General features: G+C 41.7%; 1 long non-coding RNA gene across 3 annotated transcripts in view; it reads right to left on the reverse strand.

Annotated features, from left to right (window-relative positions):
- The window catches only part of LOC126213546 (uncharacterized), a 422,558-nt gene that overhangs the window by 387,305 nt on the left and 17,821 nt on the right, over positions 1-17,432 (reverse strand). Inside the window, exon 4 of one of the 3 annotated variants that reach the window (XR_007541241.1) lies at positions 5,585-5,742. The exons of the other annotated variants lie outside the window; for them this stretch is intronic. This is a non-coding gene — a long non-coding RNA (uncharacterized LOC126213546). The remainder of the gene's footprint in view (positions 1-5,584; positions 5,743-17,432) is intronic. 3 annotated transcript variants of the gene reach the window in all.

Consider the following 17,432-nt stretch of genomic DNA (forward strand, 5'->3'; position numbering starts at 1 on the left):
TAGGGTGGGTAGGTGATTATGTTCCACTGAAACTGTTGCAGGAGAGCAACAGTCTGCCGAGTGATGTGTGGGCGAGCGTTGTCACGGAGAATGTGTACACCCTCGGTTCAACATTCCTCTTCTCCGGTTCTGAATTGCCCGCTTGAGTTTTTTCGGTCCCACAGTACCTGTCAGCCTTAACTGTGGTCCCAGTGGGCGTAAAGTCGACCAGCAATACCCCTTTCACATCCCAAAAAATGGTTGTCAAGACTTTATCGGCAGACTGTGTTTGTTTGAATTTCCGCGGCTTTGGTGAAGAAGGAGGCCGCTACTGGAGTGATTGTTGCTCGGTCTCAGATGTAAAGTTGTATGCTCAGATTTTGTCACCCGTGACAATTGAGTCCAGAAAGTTTTCCTGTTTAGCTGCAAGGCGGTGAAGAAATGTGCGGGAAGCATCAACTCTTTGCACACACCTTCCGGTAGTTCAATGTTTCCGTTAAAATTCTACGAAATTTTTTGACATCCATGCACGAGTCACCATACACTTCCGTCAATTGGCGATGGATTTCAATTGGCGCAGTTTCCTTTGCATTCAAAAAACCGGGGTTCTCAACGGCTGCCAAGCCAAGACTGAGCACCTCAGCGCGACGTGCGCATGTTTATACGCAACGCGTGAAGCACTCTCAATAACAGTACGACCAACTGCCACACAGAGTTCTGTACTTTTAAAAAAAATAGGAGACCTTACTTTTGGGATTACACTCGTAATAACATATTTTAGCCTTCCGTAATTATGTGAATGAATTTTAATTCACTTGATAACTCCCGACCACAGAAATCCATTTTGTTTTCGAACATAAACACGGGTCACAGGAGACTATCCACCTCCCCAATACAACTCGTTTATCAGCCTCAGATCTACAACATTTCCGAACGGGGCAATACTAGATACTGGCACTGCCCCTCCCTCAAGCGTTTGAGGTAGGACTCCAAAAATCGACTTATCAAAAATATAAAATATGTTCTTCTCCAAGAGTCTAATACATAAAACATATGTGTTCAAGGAAATCTAAGATGTTATTTGGTCTTAAGTGTGCGAAATGGCAGCGTCACGCCTCTTCACACGGTATTCTTCAACCGCATGTCACTGTATTTCACTCTGTGGAATTCAAACGTGTAATATTTTGTGATGGGTGCCATCAAACTGTATTCAGGACAATTGGAATTAAAATGTCCTATAGTGCCTATCATGCACCAAGTTGGCCGGTTTGACCTCCTGCCCCCCCTCAAAAATAACTCTCAGTTAATACTGGATGGAATTATTTGCAACCTGTAGAACAAGAACTCTTCAGAAAATTTGCACTCTCTATTGCCTATTAATAAAATTAAATATAAGATCCACAAAACCAGTAAAGACAAGAAACAAGCAAGACAGTACACATTTCTTCAATCCAGAAGTACTAGAATTTTTTCCTCTTATCTTGCTACAGCTTTACATGGTGTGCTTTCCTTTCTGCAAAAGAATCTATTACCTCATCAAAGTACGTCAAATATTTTGAACAGGAAAACTCAATGTTGTCCTGTAACACTGGAATAGCTGTTAATACAAGTAGAACCCAAGACTGGTGTGGTTTCTCAGTATGTTTACGTGTACTTTGTCACTGTCTGCTAGATAAAACTAAATAGGCCTGCCTAATATTTCAGCAATTGTAACACACACCAAATAAATGAGACTTATGTTACAAATGGTCATTTTTATAACTCGACAGAATATAATTCACGAAGTACCAATATTAAATGACAAGCAAAAAGTTGTATGTTAGGAAATAGTTTCACATTTCATTCATACTCTCTGGCTTCTGAAGTATGAGATCAGAAAGTAGTAGTACAAAATTTTTATATAAATTTGGGATCATTTCGTATTCTTCCACAATTTGTGTGATGTCCTCGTTTTCTTCTCCTTCCTCGTTCTAACAATCTTGTCATCACTAATTCTGTAACTATGCCTGCCAGTGTCTAAACTACTTGTCCGCTGAACTTCATTAACCCGGCCACAATCACCAGTTTAGTTACACCGTATTTATTCTCTGGTTAGGAGTTATTACGTGTTCATACAACACGTCTTCCGTGCTACTCCCAGAATAGAACTTTAGTGGCTGCTAGCTGGGGATTGTACAACTGGCCCTTACTAACGGTCTCGCCACAAATTATCTGTCAAAATCTCATTTTCTTGGATACACCGAGAAGATAATACATAATATTTGTTACCTGTTATTCCTGTTAGTCATTTATTTCCACTATGGTAGTCTGAATCTATGGATTTCGCTAGTAATTATAACAATGCTGATGATTTGCAAACCCAGTCAACCACATATACAGCGATTGGCATTCACCCGTTTGGCTTTATTCTGCTCAGCTCATATAGCCCCATCCCCTTTTGTCTGCAGGAAAATTTATTTCTAGATTCAACTAGATGCAATTGGGATTCCCCTGGCAGATATATATGCACACATTCAAAAATAAACTTATAATTCATTTAGAAATCAACTTGGAATATGTTCAAAAATGGGTTTCCATATCATAAGAATAAGCAATAGACCAACGTGAGCTAGATGCTAGGCACTTTGTGAAACAAGGTCTTTTTCCTCAAGGATACGAATTTGTTGTAGTGAGCTTTAACCACTTTTTATAATGAGGTGGATGTTGTTACTTTGATTAAGACTGAATGACGGTTAAAATTCGGCCCACCAAAGTAATCAGTAAATCTCTGTTCCTCGCAGTGAATCCCGTAGCTTTGACATAACCCTCCACACCTATCCAGGGTATCGTTTCATCCACGAGCAGTGCATTAATTTCCGCTACATTTACATTACGAGGCATTGGGAGATGGCACTCTTCTGCACCTTCTAGCAACTGTTTCATTACTAACATGTTATATGCTCCTTCACAACACAAGAAGATTTGTGACTGCTTTGCACTTTCTGAATACAATAATGCACTGTCTCCTTCCCTTTAGACTGCACACTCCACTGCACGTTTTGCCTTTGCTGCCCCACTACTGCTGTTGCACCGCAGTCCACTGTCGCTGTAATACCAAAATGTTCCTTGCAGCACGCTGGAACACGTGTAGCATCAATGAACCACAAAATACTGCTCTCATCTTTGGAAAACTGTAGCACCCACAAACTTACAACAAACTGTTAAAATGTTTTCAAATCTTTCCGAAAATTTTTCTTGCTCTGATCTACCACAAAAAAAATGTAAAGTGAAAAAGTTTATCAAATAATACATTTCAAATGTTGGTTTGCTACAAATTCCAAGTCACACATTTTAATTTATTATCTCATTGTTACTGATTCCATTGGCCAGAAAGTTTCCACCTGTTATCAACATGTGCTACTGAAGCCAATTATAAAATTGTGTTGTACAACACCAAATTTGGGAGGTATGGCATGATAAACATTGATTAGTGTGAAAAATAGCACAACATTTTCATTGGGCTAATGAAAGATGTAAGAAGATAGTTCTCATATCACTATCGTGTACAGCTGTTGAATTACAAAACACACAACTTTCAATTTTTTTTGTTTGTACATGCACTGCCCCGTGTCTAGAAAAACATTTCACACAGTGTCCTCCGGCCCAATTTGGACAGCAAAAGACAAGTGCATTCCACAGGCGATAAGTTTTTCCACATCTAAGAAAATTTAGCTTTAGTATTAAAATTTTCTGACCATCCACCATTCCACAGTAATGATGATTTATAAAGTGGGGACGTAACCCCACGTCATAAAATTTATAAAGCAGAGTTGCATCAATTTAAAGCATAAAATAATAGTAATCCAATATTTTTTTCAAAGTTCTGTGAAACCCTAATGTAAATATTTTAACCTCCACCTATCTACTGCCTCCTATGAAAGTGGGGATGCCCACTAGTGGGTGCTAGGGACCAAGTTGACCACCAGTGCTGATTAATAATGTTTTCTCACAAGCAGTGTAAAGTGCTGTATATGTAACAGAAACTCCTGAAAGGATGTAAACATATTAGTTTCACAAAACATGTGAAGTGCATGGAAGTTACTTTGCAAGTTTCAGCTGAGGATACCAGCACTACCCAAACAGGCTGGCCCACAAGTAGCCTGAAAACAGCTCAGCAGTGAGTATTTCATCAGCAATATCTAAAATCTTTGTTATTGCTTGCATGAAATAATGGAAAAACTACTGTCACTCAACCGAAAATTAATGGTTTTCTTTTTTTTACAACTTACAGATGAGAAAATTAACTATGCTACAAAGTGTCACACTAGATGTGGGGGATGTGACTATTTACTACGGGAAAGACCACAAATTCTGGCACAGGAGCTGAGAAATTATATATCAAAATTACAAGCTTTCTATGAACAATGGAGGCCACTACAAATACAAGCTCGATCAGCAGAAGTTCATAAGAAAACACAGTTCCTTTTCCTTCACAATAACTTCTTGGACATAGCACACACTGATGCTTTTTACATTGCTACTGAGAAAGATAGCCCACTGTTGATTAACCAACAACTGAAAGCAGAGCTGAAGTTCACCCATGGAACTGAGCAACAGTTATTTGAGAATAGCAGGATCTAGAGTGAGCTGAATAATGAAATTCAACAATTCAGTGAGTGATCTATTTTCATACAAATAAAATTTACGCGATCAGATAACTAAATTTTGTTTCCTCATTCACACAAATCAACGTGTACACCGTCAATAGGACGGATAATGCCTAGTCGGAATTCCATTTCTCTCCACATACGATTCAAGGTCTCCATGGTGACATGTTCAAATGGATTGCAAATGTTTGCCTTAAATTCCTGCAGGTCTCTAGCCCTGGTTCGGTATACCGCATCCTTCACAAAACCCCAGGAAAAAATTTGTGGTGTAAGGTCAGGGGATCGTGGCGAACATCAAGTTGGACCATCTCGTCAAATCCACCTATCCGGAAACTTTTTACTTAGAAATTAAAGTACATTTAGGGGCTAGTCGAGTGGTGCCCCTGTCTTACTGGAATATGACACAGGCTGCAGGTGTCCCAATTGTGACACAGTAAACTCTTGCAGCATGTCCACGTTAACACCACTGTTGATGGCAGTGATGGAAAAGAATGAATCAGTGATACAACTGGGGATCAGTCTGCACCAAACGGAGCAACTGTCTCTTTCCATTTCATGTGTGACATGAGAATGTTGCAAATCCTACATACAAACATTATGACAATTCAGTTTGCTGGACACATGAAATGTTGCCATATTGGAGAAACAAATGTTTTCCAAACATTCAATGCTTGCATTAATCTTGCATAGAATACCCACTGCAAATTGTTCACACCCAGGTTTGTCCATAGGGTTAAATGCCTGAAGCAGCTGCACGTAGGGATAGAGCCATTACCTCTTATGCAAGACATTGTGCCATGTCGATCTTCTCATTTCCAACTCCCTGGCTGCAGTACATACAGATTTTATAGAACTCCTTGCAAACGCCTGCCGTACCCTGTCCACAATGGCATCTGTAACTCATGGTGACCAGCCTTTTTTTTTTTTTTTTTTTTTTTTTTTTAAATTGAGAACACTACCTGTTTCCATAAATGATGTATTCCAAGTCTGAAAGGTTCGTTGCATTTGGGCATCAGGTATCGTCTGTATCTACCGGGCCACACACACTGAGCTTTCTCCAGAGGCGTCCACATTTTATCATGTTTTCAGGTTCACTTTTGCATCAAAATTGTATGACCTGGAAGGTAAAAGAAATTTTATGAGTTATCTTATCATACACTAGAAACCATTTGTTAATATCTCGTATAGGTTCAAAGTTACTGAATTGTTTAGTTGTGAAGATATACATGTATAGTGCAAAATAAAAAAAAACTAAAAATTGCTATTCATCCAAAGCTGTTACTTTTAGGCATTAGGATACAACACACTATTTGATGAAAGTAATAATCAAACTTACCAACTTGCACTATGATAATGTAATTCAACAAAAGCACAGAATTAAGTAAAGAAACAGCTCAGAGGCCACTACCTACCCTTGGTTCCATCTGCAAAATTCTGGAGGTTAAAGATCAAAAGTTATTCAGCTGAGTATTTTTTACAGTGTAAACAGAACACGGACTTACTTCGAGAAAAATTGGAATCGTAGGAGGTCTTCAATTGATGATATCGACAAGTGAAGAAAGTAAAGACAACGATGAATCTGAACCTTTGCCAGTTTGTACAATATCAAAAGCTACAGCAACACTGGACAAAGTGTCTACCATCATCAGTTATTTTGCTCCCCAAATAGCAAAACTCCTTTACTACTATAAATTTCTCATTTCCTAATCTAATCCCCTCAGCATCACCCGATTTAATTTGACTACATTCCATTATCCTCGTTTTGCTTTTGTTGATGTTCATCTTATATCCTCCTTTGAAGACACTGTCCATTCCGTTCAACTGCTCTTCCAAGTCCTTTGCTGTCTCTGACAGAATTACAATGTCATCGGCGAACCTCAACGTTTTTATTTCTTCTCCATGGATTTTAATACTACTCCGACTTTTTCTTTTGTTTCCTTTACTGCTCGCTCAATATACAGATTGAATAACATCGGGGAGAGGCTACAACCCTGTCTCACTCCCTTCCCAACCACTGCTTCCCTTTCATACCCCTCGACTGGTGTAACTGCCATCTGGTTTCTGTACAAATTGTAAATAGCCTTTCGCTCCCTGTATTTTACCCCTGCCACCTTCAGAATTTGAAAGAGAGTATTCCAGTCAACATTGTCAAAAGCTTTCTATAAGTATACAAATGCTAGAAACGTAGGTTTGCCTTTCCTTAATCTAGCTTATAAGATAAGTCGTAGGGTCAGTACTGCCTCACGTGTTCCAACATCTCTGCAGAATCCAAACTGATCTACGCCGAGGTCGGCTTCTACCATTTTTCCATTCATCTGTAAAGAATTCGCGTTAGTACTTTGCAGCTGTGAGTTATTAAACTGATAGTTCGGTAATTTTCGCATCTGTCAACACCTGCTTTCTTTGGGATTGGAATTATTATATTCTTCTTGAAGTCTGAGGGTATTTCGCCTGTCTCATACATCTTGCTCACCAGATGGTAGCGTTTTGTCAGGACTGGCTCTCCCAAGGCCGTCAGTAGTTCCAATGGAATGTTGTCTACTCCCGGGGCCTTGTTTCGACTCAGTTCTTTCAGTGCTCTGTCTAACTCTTCACGCAGTATTTTATCTCCCATTTCATCTTGATCTACACCCTCTTCCATTTCCATAATATTGTCCTCAAGTACATCGCCCTTGTATAGACCCTCTATATAATCCTTCCACCTTTCTGCTTTCTCTTCTTTGCTTAAAACTGGGTTTCCATCAAAGCTCTTGATATTCATGCAAGTGGTTCTCCTTTCTCCAAAGGTCTCTTTAATTTTCCTGTAGGCAGTACCTATCTTACCCCTAGTGAGATAAGCCTCTACATCCTTACATTTGTCCTCTAGCCATCCTTGTTTAGCCATTTTGCACTTCCTGTCGATCTCGTTTTTGAGACGTTTGTATTCCTTTCTGCCTGCTTCATTTACTGCGTTTTTATGTTTTCTCCTTTCATCAATTAAATTCAATATTTCTTCTGTTACCCAAGGATTTCTACCAGCCCTCGTCTTTTTACCTACTTGATCCTCTGCTGCCTTCACTACTTCATCCCTCAGAGCTACCCATTCTTCTTCTACTGTATTTCTTTCCTCCATTCCTGTCAATTGTTCCCTTATGCTGTCCCTGAAACTCTGTACAACCTCTGGTTTAGTCAGTTCGTCCAGGTCCCATCTTCTTAAATTCCCACCTTTTTGCAGTTTCTTCAGATTTCATCTACAGTTCATAACCAATAGATTGTGGTCAGAGTCCACATCTGCCACTGGAAATGTCATACAATTTAAAACCTGGTTCCTAAATCTCTGTCATACCATTATATAATCTATCTGACACCTTTTAGTATCTCCAGGATTCTTCCATGTATACAACCTTTTTTCATGATTCTTGATCCTAGTGTTAGCTATGATTAAGTTATGCTCTGTGCAAAATTCTACCAGACGGCTTCCTCTTTCATTCCTTACCTCCAATCCATATTCACCTACGTTTCCTTCTCTTCCTTTGCCTACTACCGAATACCTGGCACCCATGACTATTAAATTTTCGTCTCCCTTCACTACCTGAATAATTTCTTTTATCTCATCATACATCTCTTCAATTTCTTCGTCATCTGCAGAGCTAGTTGGCATATAAACTTGTACTACTGTAGTAGGCATGGGCTTCGTGTCTATCTTGGCCACAATAATGCGTTCACTATGCTGTTTGTAGTAGCTTACCCGCACTCCTATTTTTTTATTCATTATTAAACCTACTCCTGCATTACCCCTATTTGATTTTGTATTTATAACCCTGTATTCACCTGACCAGAAGTCTTGTTCCTCCTGCCACCGAACTTCACTAATTCCCACTATATCTAACTTTAACCTATCCATTTCCCTTTTTAAATTTTCTAACATACCTGCCCGATTAAGGGATCTGACATTTCACACTCCGATCCGTAGAATGCCAGTTTTCTTTCTCCCGATAACGACGTCCTCTTGAGTAGTGCCCGCCTGGAGATCCGAATGGGGGACTATTTTACTTCCGGAATATTTTACCCAAGAGGACGCCATCATCATTTAACCATATATTAAAGCTGCATGCCCTCGGGAAAAATTACGGCTGTAGTTTCCCCTTGCTTAGAGCCGTTCGCAGTACCAGTACAGCAAGACCATTTTGGTTAGTGTTACAAGGCCAGATCAGTCAGTCATCCAGACTGTTGCCCCTGCAACTGCTGAAAAGGCTGCTGCCCCTCTTCAGGAACCACACGTTTGTCTGGCCTCTCAACAGATACCCCTCCGTTGTGGATGCACCTACGTACGGCCATCTGTATCGCTGAGGCACGCAAGCCTCCCCACCAACGGCAAGGTCCATGGTTCATGGGGATATTGTTACATCTAAATATTTGCACGTGTTGCCCGATTATAACACTAACTCACTGATATTAAATATATTTTTGTTTTGTGAAAAGCACAATTTTACCTTTCTGAACATTTAGAGCAAGTTGTCAATCTTTGCAACACTTTGCTATCTTATCAATAGCTGACAATATTTATGCATCTTCTTCCAGACAGTACTTCATCACAGGTAACTGCACCACATGCAAAAGTCTGAGGTAAGTATTAATACTGTCTGCAATCGCATTAATATACAATACAAACAGTAACGGAGTCAATACCCTTCCGTGGCACAACCCTGATGTTACTTCTACATCTGACGATGCCTCTGCATAAAAGGTAACATGCTTAGTCCTCCCTACCGCAAAGTCCTCAATCCAGTGGCAAATTTCTCTTACGTATACAGCGTTACAGGCATGGGCATTAGTTACCTGTGAGACTGGACGTTGTGAGTTGATGTTAGTCAAGAATGCGACAATTGACACATCACTGATTCTGAATGAAGTCGAATTATATGGCTACTAGAAGCTGGATGTTCCTTCTGGAATATTGCAGAAAAGACTTGGCAGTAACGCAGCCACTGTAAACAATTGCTGTCGGTGGTGGTCACAAGAAGACTGGGCTCTCGACTGATACCTGCCACTACTGAGAGGGAAGACAATCGAGTTTGGCGTACGGCTGTGGCACATCGTATTACATCTGCAGCAGCAAGGGGCAGCAGCTGGCATTCCAGTTACACAACGAACTGATACAAATCAGTTACTTCGAGGACAGCTCCGAGACAGGTGCCCTGTAAAATTCATTTCACTGACTCCAAACCACTGCCATTTGTGACATCAGTGATGTCCAGCAAGAGCTCACTGGAGGTCAGGGTGGAGGTCTGTCATGTTTTCTGACGAAGGCTGCTCCTGTCTCGGTGCCAGTGATGACCTCGTCTCTGTTAGGAGAGGGCCAATTGAGGGCCCGCAACCAACCTGTCTGCATGCTGGACCTAGACCCGGAGATACGATTTAGCGTGCGATTACATATGACAACACGAGCACTCTCGTGCTTACTCCACGCACAGTGACTGCAAATTCGTACAAAGATCTGGTGATTCAACCTGTTGTACTGGCATTCACGAGCAGCATTCCAGTGGGCATTTGCCAACAGGATAACGTTCGCCCGCATACCACTGTCGTAACCCGACGTGCTCCACAGTGTGTGTTATCGTGTCGTCTTGGCCTGCTCAATCACATCTGTCTCCAATGGAGCACATATGGGACAGCATCGGACGACAACTCCAGCATCAGCCACAAACAGCATCAACCGTCCCTGTATTGACCAACAAGTGCAACTGGCATGGAACTCCATCCCACAAACTGACATCTGGCTCTGTGTGTGTGTGTGTGTGTGTGTGTGTGTGTGTGTGTGTGATTCCAATGAGAGCCTTTTTGGCCAAAAGGAAAGCTAACTTGTTTGATAATCTTGATGTTATGCCTATCTGCAACTCTGCATCTACGCTACATGGTGAGTAGCAATCTATCCTTTCCATAATATTATGATCATTCCATCCTGGATTTTCCATTGTTTTATTATTGTTCAACTATTACAGCAATTGCCAATGTTGAACACACAGCACATTAAGCATTGCAAAAGAGTAGTGGGTTAACAACCAAAACTAAAAAAAATATGTAACTATCTTTCATTCCCTTCACATCACAGAATTGGTGGGCAACTAACAAACTGCACATTGAGGAGCCCATTACTGAATCACAAAACAATGCAAAAACGAGCAGCTGATCAGAACGGGGCGGCTGATCATAAAGAGAGAAAACTGGGCAGTCAAAACATATGAACAAGAACATCAAATAAATCAGATAGAACATTTTTCTAGAAAGCAACCTAGAATCAGTAGGAAATGCATCTAGAAATTACTTCAATAAATATTTGTAAAAATGTAACAAGTATCATTTCAACTTCACGAAATAATGTCATATACGGTTTCCATTTACATGTTTACAAGTATCGAGTAACAAGAGTCAAACAGGTTGAAAAACACTAAATAAAGCCCCCATAAATGTATGGCATTTCAAATACTTTATGAAACTGTCATCTGCCTTTACTGCTAAGCCACTAATGAATGTGATTAACACATCCATAGCAGGCAGTTTTTCCTGGGAGTTTAAACTGCAAGGATACAGTGAAACTCCACAAGGATCTGTCCATGCTCTAACCTCCAAGCATACTTTAGTAACACCTCTCACAAGCAGGACAAGAGGTTACGATAGCAGATCATCTGATTAATATGGCCCAAAACTACGATGTTTTCATTTAAGTTTAAACTGAAAGAAATATTAAGTGAACTGAAGTCACCAAAACTGTGTCAGCCTCATACGAGGACATAACAATGTTGTAAACCTATCCGAATTCTTAGAGAGAATTAAAGAAGAAAAACACACACACACACACACACACACACACACACACACACACACAGAGAGAGAGAGAGAGAGAGAGAGAGAGAGAGAGAGAGAGAGGGTGGTATGCCAAAGTTAAGACCAAATGTAATTTTCAAGTGATGTGTCACTGGCAACTAATATAGCAAGATGAAACTGAATATACATAGAAAGAACTGCTCCGTGATAGTACAATAGGTAACTGAAAGCAACATGCTATAATAAAAAAATGACACTTTTACTCAAAGGCAAAAATTACTCTCAAGCTACAACAAATTACGGCAGTCACATGGACATGGGTCTTAACCATTCAGCCACTTGAATATATGCACGCAATTCTTTCCAGAAAATTTTTTGGCCTGCTGTTTTATCACATCAGATATAATTTCTGTATTTTTGCATGTCAGAAGTCAACTATCCCCTATGTTGCTCTGGGACAATGTTGAAGGCAACACATTCCTCGAGTGCATTGTAGCAGGCAACAAAAGCTGGTGCTGCCACTGGCAACCGGAGTCCAAAACGTCGACAATGGAATGGCGTCATCCACTGTTCCCTTGCCCCGTCAAGTTCAAGTTCAAGGGTCAGCCATCTGCTGAAGAAGAGATACTCATCCTGTTCTTTAATTACCAGAGCCCACTGCTTATTGATTTCAAGGAACCTGGTGTCTCCCTCACTGGAGAACAGTTCTGTGCAACACTGGAAAAATTACTAAATACAATTACGGCAAAACGTCTGGGAAAATTGCAACACGAGGCACTGTTGCCTCGTGACCCATATCCCTATGTCGCAAATGTCGTAAAGCAGAAGTTACACCACCTCGAGTGGGACACACTCGAGCACCCGTCCAATAGTCCTGACCTCTCCCCGTGCAATCGACACACCTTCTGCCCCTAAAAACAACTGTGAAGCATCGACAATTCCTGTCAGTTGAGGATGTCCAGCAGGCAGTTACAGGCTTCTTCATGCAGCAGCAAATGGTGTTTCACCGAATCGGTTTCTCCAGCCCGGTATGTCGGTGGGATGACTGCCTCAGTGCTCGTGGCAATTTCACCCAACTGGCACACAATTCTGGATTGTACAGCTTCCAAATGGAATCATTTCGATCGTCCTCTTACACAGTACGTATAATAACTGCAGTACCGTAGGTTATCAATACGGCCAGAGCTGGCGGCTCAGATTCCTGTGGGCGCCACGAGCAGTGCTTTCATCACCCTGCCAATGAAGAACCTCCACGTCCCCAACCAACGGAGACCACCCAGACGGTGTTACAAGCGGCCGCCATCTGAGCACCAGACTACTTCTACCTTTTGTTCTGTGCTTCTAATGAAAGTTCCCTGTTACTAGTTGGTGACAAACATTACTTCAAGTCGTCGATAGTTAACTTCACTGGCAAACATTCAGTGCACTTGGGTGCCGCTCGTGTCACGCCTCCGCTTATAGCTAGCCACGATCACTCACAAGTTGCCAACAGTGCAGCAGTTGTTCTGCACTAAGTCGACTACAACATATTTATTTAAAATGCATTTGTGTCCACTCATCTTTTGCCCATCCATCCAGATTCCTACGGCGACATATCTTCAGGCCACCTTCCACCTATTTGTCACAGGCCTAACAGTTGCCGACACACGACACATCTGGCGATGAACTTTGTCAAACCTACGATGCCGTGTCATTTTCCTCCCTCTGTCGCCTCATTTTTACCACTTTCTGGACATTTTTGTTTGTTTTTCTACCATTTGTGCTTCTGGACATTTCTGTCTCAGATCCACGCTTACCACTTTTGTTCCGTTTGCTTGTTTGAACTGCCACACACTGATTTAACTTTAGCATTTTTGCTTTGCTACAGCTAACCCACTGCCCCAAGACCCACGCACACCTAACTTGCAATTAGCAGCACCACAATTTCGAGTGCCTTTGGCACCTATGCTCGATCTAACGTGTCCCCTTCAGTTACAGACACAACATATGACGCAGCTTATCGAGATGCTGAGGGCTTCATTCAAATGCAGATGGCAGCCAATGAGACTCTCAATAAGACGCCACAAACTACGGCAGAACCACAATTTACGGAGCCATCATTAGCGCCTCCATTTTACCCATTTGAAGGGGAAAAAAATAGGATTGTGTTGAGTACTTGGCTCAGTCTGAAGCTCACCTATCTGAACACCAAGTACCAGTTACTGTTAAACAATATTTTTTCTTATCAGCAACCAGTGTGTTAGTCTATTAATTGTGCTCCGAAGTATTCCCCACTTCACGGCCAGAACTTTTTAATTATCGGGGTTTAATCCAGGTTCTGAATGTGATGAGAAGGTTCGGGAGGTTGCTGCCAGGTCCAAGTTTTCAGACTAAACAAGCCGTCAGGACAGACAGACAGTGGGCGACAGACTTACAAGGACTCAGATAGTGGGCTCAGATAGCCAGTCACATAAACAGCCAGGCCAGCAAGCTACCGGCATGAAAGCTTGCCCGCACTGCTTCTTAGCTCATAAGCATAGCTTCTACCTGCCACGAAATGCACCTTGTTTTTCAGGTGGCAAGAACGGACATGTTCAAGCGGTCTGCTTACAGGAAGAGAAGCCTCCCTCTCCTAATATACACCCACAGAAATCAAATTTTGTTGTACATGTTGTGCATCCTGAACCAAACAGAACTTCTAGTGTGGAAGAGAAGAGCGGTAGTTTACAAATCATGAAATCAGTGGCATTTTCTTTAGCACAACGCAGCTTTTTGTGGAGCTTGTAATAGGTGGCTGCACTATTCAGTTGCAATTAGTTAAGAGTGTCTCAGTTTCTTTCCCTGTCTCGATGCTTCTGATCATCTTAGCAAGTCCAAGCTGCACAAATCATACATTACACTTACACCATATAACGGAATTAACATTCCAGTGCTAGGTTCTTGCAACCTTCCTTCCACATACAAGAATTTGCAAAAAACAAACTTCTGGGTATGTGTTCACGGAATAGTGCAAATATGTCTGACCATGATTTGTGTGTGTGTGTGTGTGTGTGTGTGTGTGTGTGTGTGTGTGTGTGTGTGTTCTACAAATGTGTTGTCTGTTGCTAATTTTGATTTCAAGGACAGTGTCGGTCAATTGTGTGCTGAATTCAAAGACTTGTTCGGTGACAGCTTAGACAAAGCTTCTAATTCTGCTGTGCATGTGACCACTAAAGACAATGCACAGCCTCACTTCTTCAGGCCTCACACTATACTACACGTGCTCTGGGAACAGACTGCTTGGAACTTTCACTGTGGCATCCATCACGGCCAGCCAGTGGGCGTCTTCATTAGTACTTTGTCAAGAAGCCTTCAGGCAAATGGTGTATTTGTGCAGACTAAGGCAACATTGAACCCCTGAATAGTTCTAAAAACCTTTACAGAAACTGAAGAACAACAAGGCTCCCTGCACTGATAGCATTCCAGCAGAATTGTTAAAATGTGGAGGAACAACGTTAGAGCAGTCTCTGTTTAAACTTATCGCTCTCATATGGGAACAGGAGAGAATACCAGACGAATGGAATGAAGGAATATCATGTCCCATAGATAAAAAGGTCAACTGAATGGAGTTTAGAAACCACTGTGGAATCACCCTCCTGAACCTGGGGTACAAGGTACTAGCGGAGTTCAACGAGGGAGGTCAACAATAGATCACATTTTCAACCTGCGCCAAATTTTGGAGAAAACTGTCAAATATCACCTCTTTATTGACTAAGGCTGCATATGACAGCATCAATAGAAACCAGTTGTTTCATGCATTACAGGAGATAGGGATACATGGAAAGCTCCTGAGAATGGTTAAAATTATGATGTCCGATGTAAGAATCTGCATTCGAGTTTGAGGAAATTACTCAAACCCCCTAGAAATAAAACAATAGCACAGATTTTAGCACATGCAGATGACATAGAAAACATACCATGGACAGTACAAGAACTGAAAGAAGCTTCTACAGCCTTAAGTCAAGCAAGTAAGAAGATGGGTCTTATGGCAAATGAAGATAAAACTAAATACGTGGCCTGTGGGGAAGCATATCAACGAATATGCCGTCAACTTTCAGTGTGAATGGTTACACATTTTAAAGGTTTGATTGCTTCAAGTATCTTGGTTCCACAGTCACTTGCTTTAATGAGATCTCAACTGTAACTAAGATTAGACTGATATCAGCAAATAAGATATATTTTGCCTTTAGTGATTTATTCCAGTCAAGTCTCCTCAGTAGCCCAAGAAAATTCACTATTTATCCAATGGTTCTCACTTACGCTTTGGAAAGCCGTGTACCGCAAGTCTCTAGAGAAACAGAAGGTTCCAAATGATTGGATAAGAACACAGGTAGTCCCAGTCTTCAAGAAGGCTCGTCGAGCAGATGCGCAAAACTGTAGACCTATATCTCTGACATCGATCTGTTGTAGAATTTTACAACATGTTTTTTGCTCGCGTATCATGTCGTTTCTGGAAACCCAGAATCTACTCTGTAGGAATCAACATGGATTCCGGGAACAGCGATCGTGTGAGACCCAACTCACTTTATTTGTTCATGAGACCCAGAAAATATTACATACAGGCTGGCTCCCAGGTAGATGCTATTTTCCTTGACTTCCAGAAGGTGTTCGATACAGTTCTGCACCGTTGCCTGATAAACAAAGTAAGAGCCTACGGAATATCAGATGAGCTGTGTGGCTGGATTGAAGAGTTTTTAGCAAGCAGAACACAGCATGTTGTTCTCAATGGAGAGACGTGTGCAGACAAAGTAACCTCTGGCGTGCCACAGGGGAGTGTTATGGGACCATTGCTTTTCACTATATGTATAAATGACCTAGTAGATAGTGTCGGAAGTTCTGTGCGGCTTTTCGCGGATGATGCTGTAGTGTACAGAGAAGTTGCAGCATTAGAAAATTGCAGCGAAATGCAGGAAGATCTGCAGCGGATAGGTACTTGGTGCAGGGAGTGGCAACTGACCCTTAACATAGACAAATGTAATGTATTGCGAATACATAGAAAGAAGGATACTTTACTGTATGATTATATGATAGCGGAACAAACACTGGTAGCAGTTACTTCTGTAAAATATCTGGGAGTATGCGTGCGGAACGATTTGAAGTGGAATGATCATATAAAAGTAATTGTTGGTAAGGCGGGTACTGGGTTGAGATTCATTGGGAGAGTGCTTAGAAAATGTAGTCCATCAACAACGGAGGTGGCTTACAAAACACTCGTTCCACCTATACTTGAGTATTGCTCATCAGTGTGGGATCCGTACCAGATCGGGTTGACGGAGGAGATAGAGAAGATCCAAAGAAGAGCGGCGCGTGATAGCGTTACGGAGATGTTTAGCAAACTCGAGTGGCAGACTCTGCAAGAGAGGCGCTCTGCATCGCGGTGTAGCTTGCTCGCCAGGTTTCGAGAGGGTGCGTTTCTGGATGAGGAATCGAATATATTGCTTCTCCCTACTTATACCTCCCGAGGAGATTACAAGTGTAAAATTAGAGAGATTCGTGTGCGCACGGAGGATTTTCCGGCAGTCGTTCTTCCCGCGAACCATACGCGACCGGAACAGGAAAGGGAGGTAATGACAGTGGCACGTAAAGTGCCCTCCGCCACACACCATTGGGTGGCTTGCGCAGTATAAATGTAGACTTAGATGTAGAAACATGGGCCTTGACAGAAACCGATGCAAGGCTGCCGACATATATGAGAGGAAAGTTTTGCAGTGAATAACTGGCCCTGTGTGTGACACAGAACAACAGAGGAAAGGTACAATGAAGAATTGTACGTTACATATGCTGATGCTCCTGTAACAAAAATCATAGCATCAAGAAGGATAACATGGGCACGTCATGTGGCAAGAACGGAGGAGTCTGAGGTGATAAAGAAGATTCTCTTTGATAATCCGGGAGGACAAAGATGGCGAGGTCGACCTGGAGCAAGATGGCTGGAGGGAGTGAGAGAAGACATATGGAAGCTCGGATAAAAAAACTGGATGAGGG

The sequence above is a fragment of the Schistocerca nitens genome, chromosome 11 (assembly GCF_023898315.1).
Source record: "Schistocerca nitens isolate TAMUIC-IGC-003100 chromosome 11, iqSchNite1.1, whole genome shotgun sequence".
Lineage (NCBI taxonomy): Eukaryota > Metazoa > Arthropoda > Insecta > Orthoptera > Acrididae > Schistocerca > Schistocerca nitens.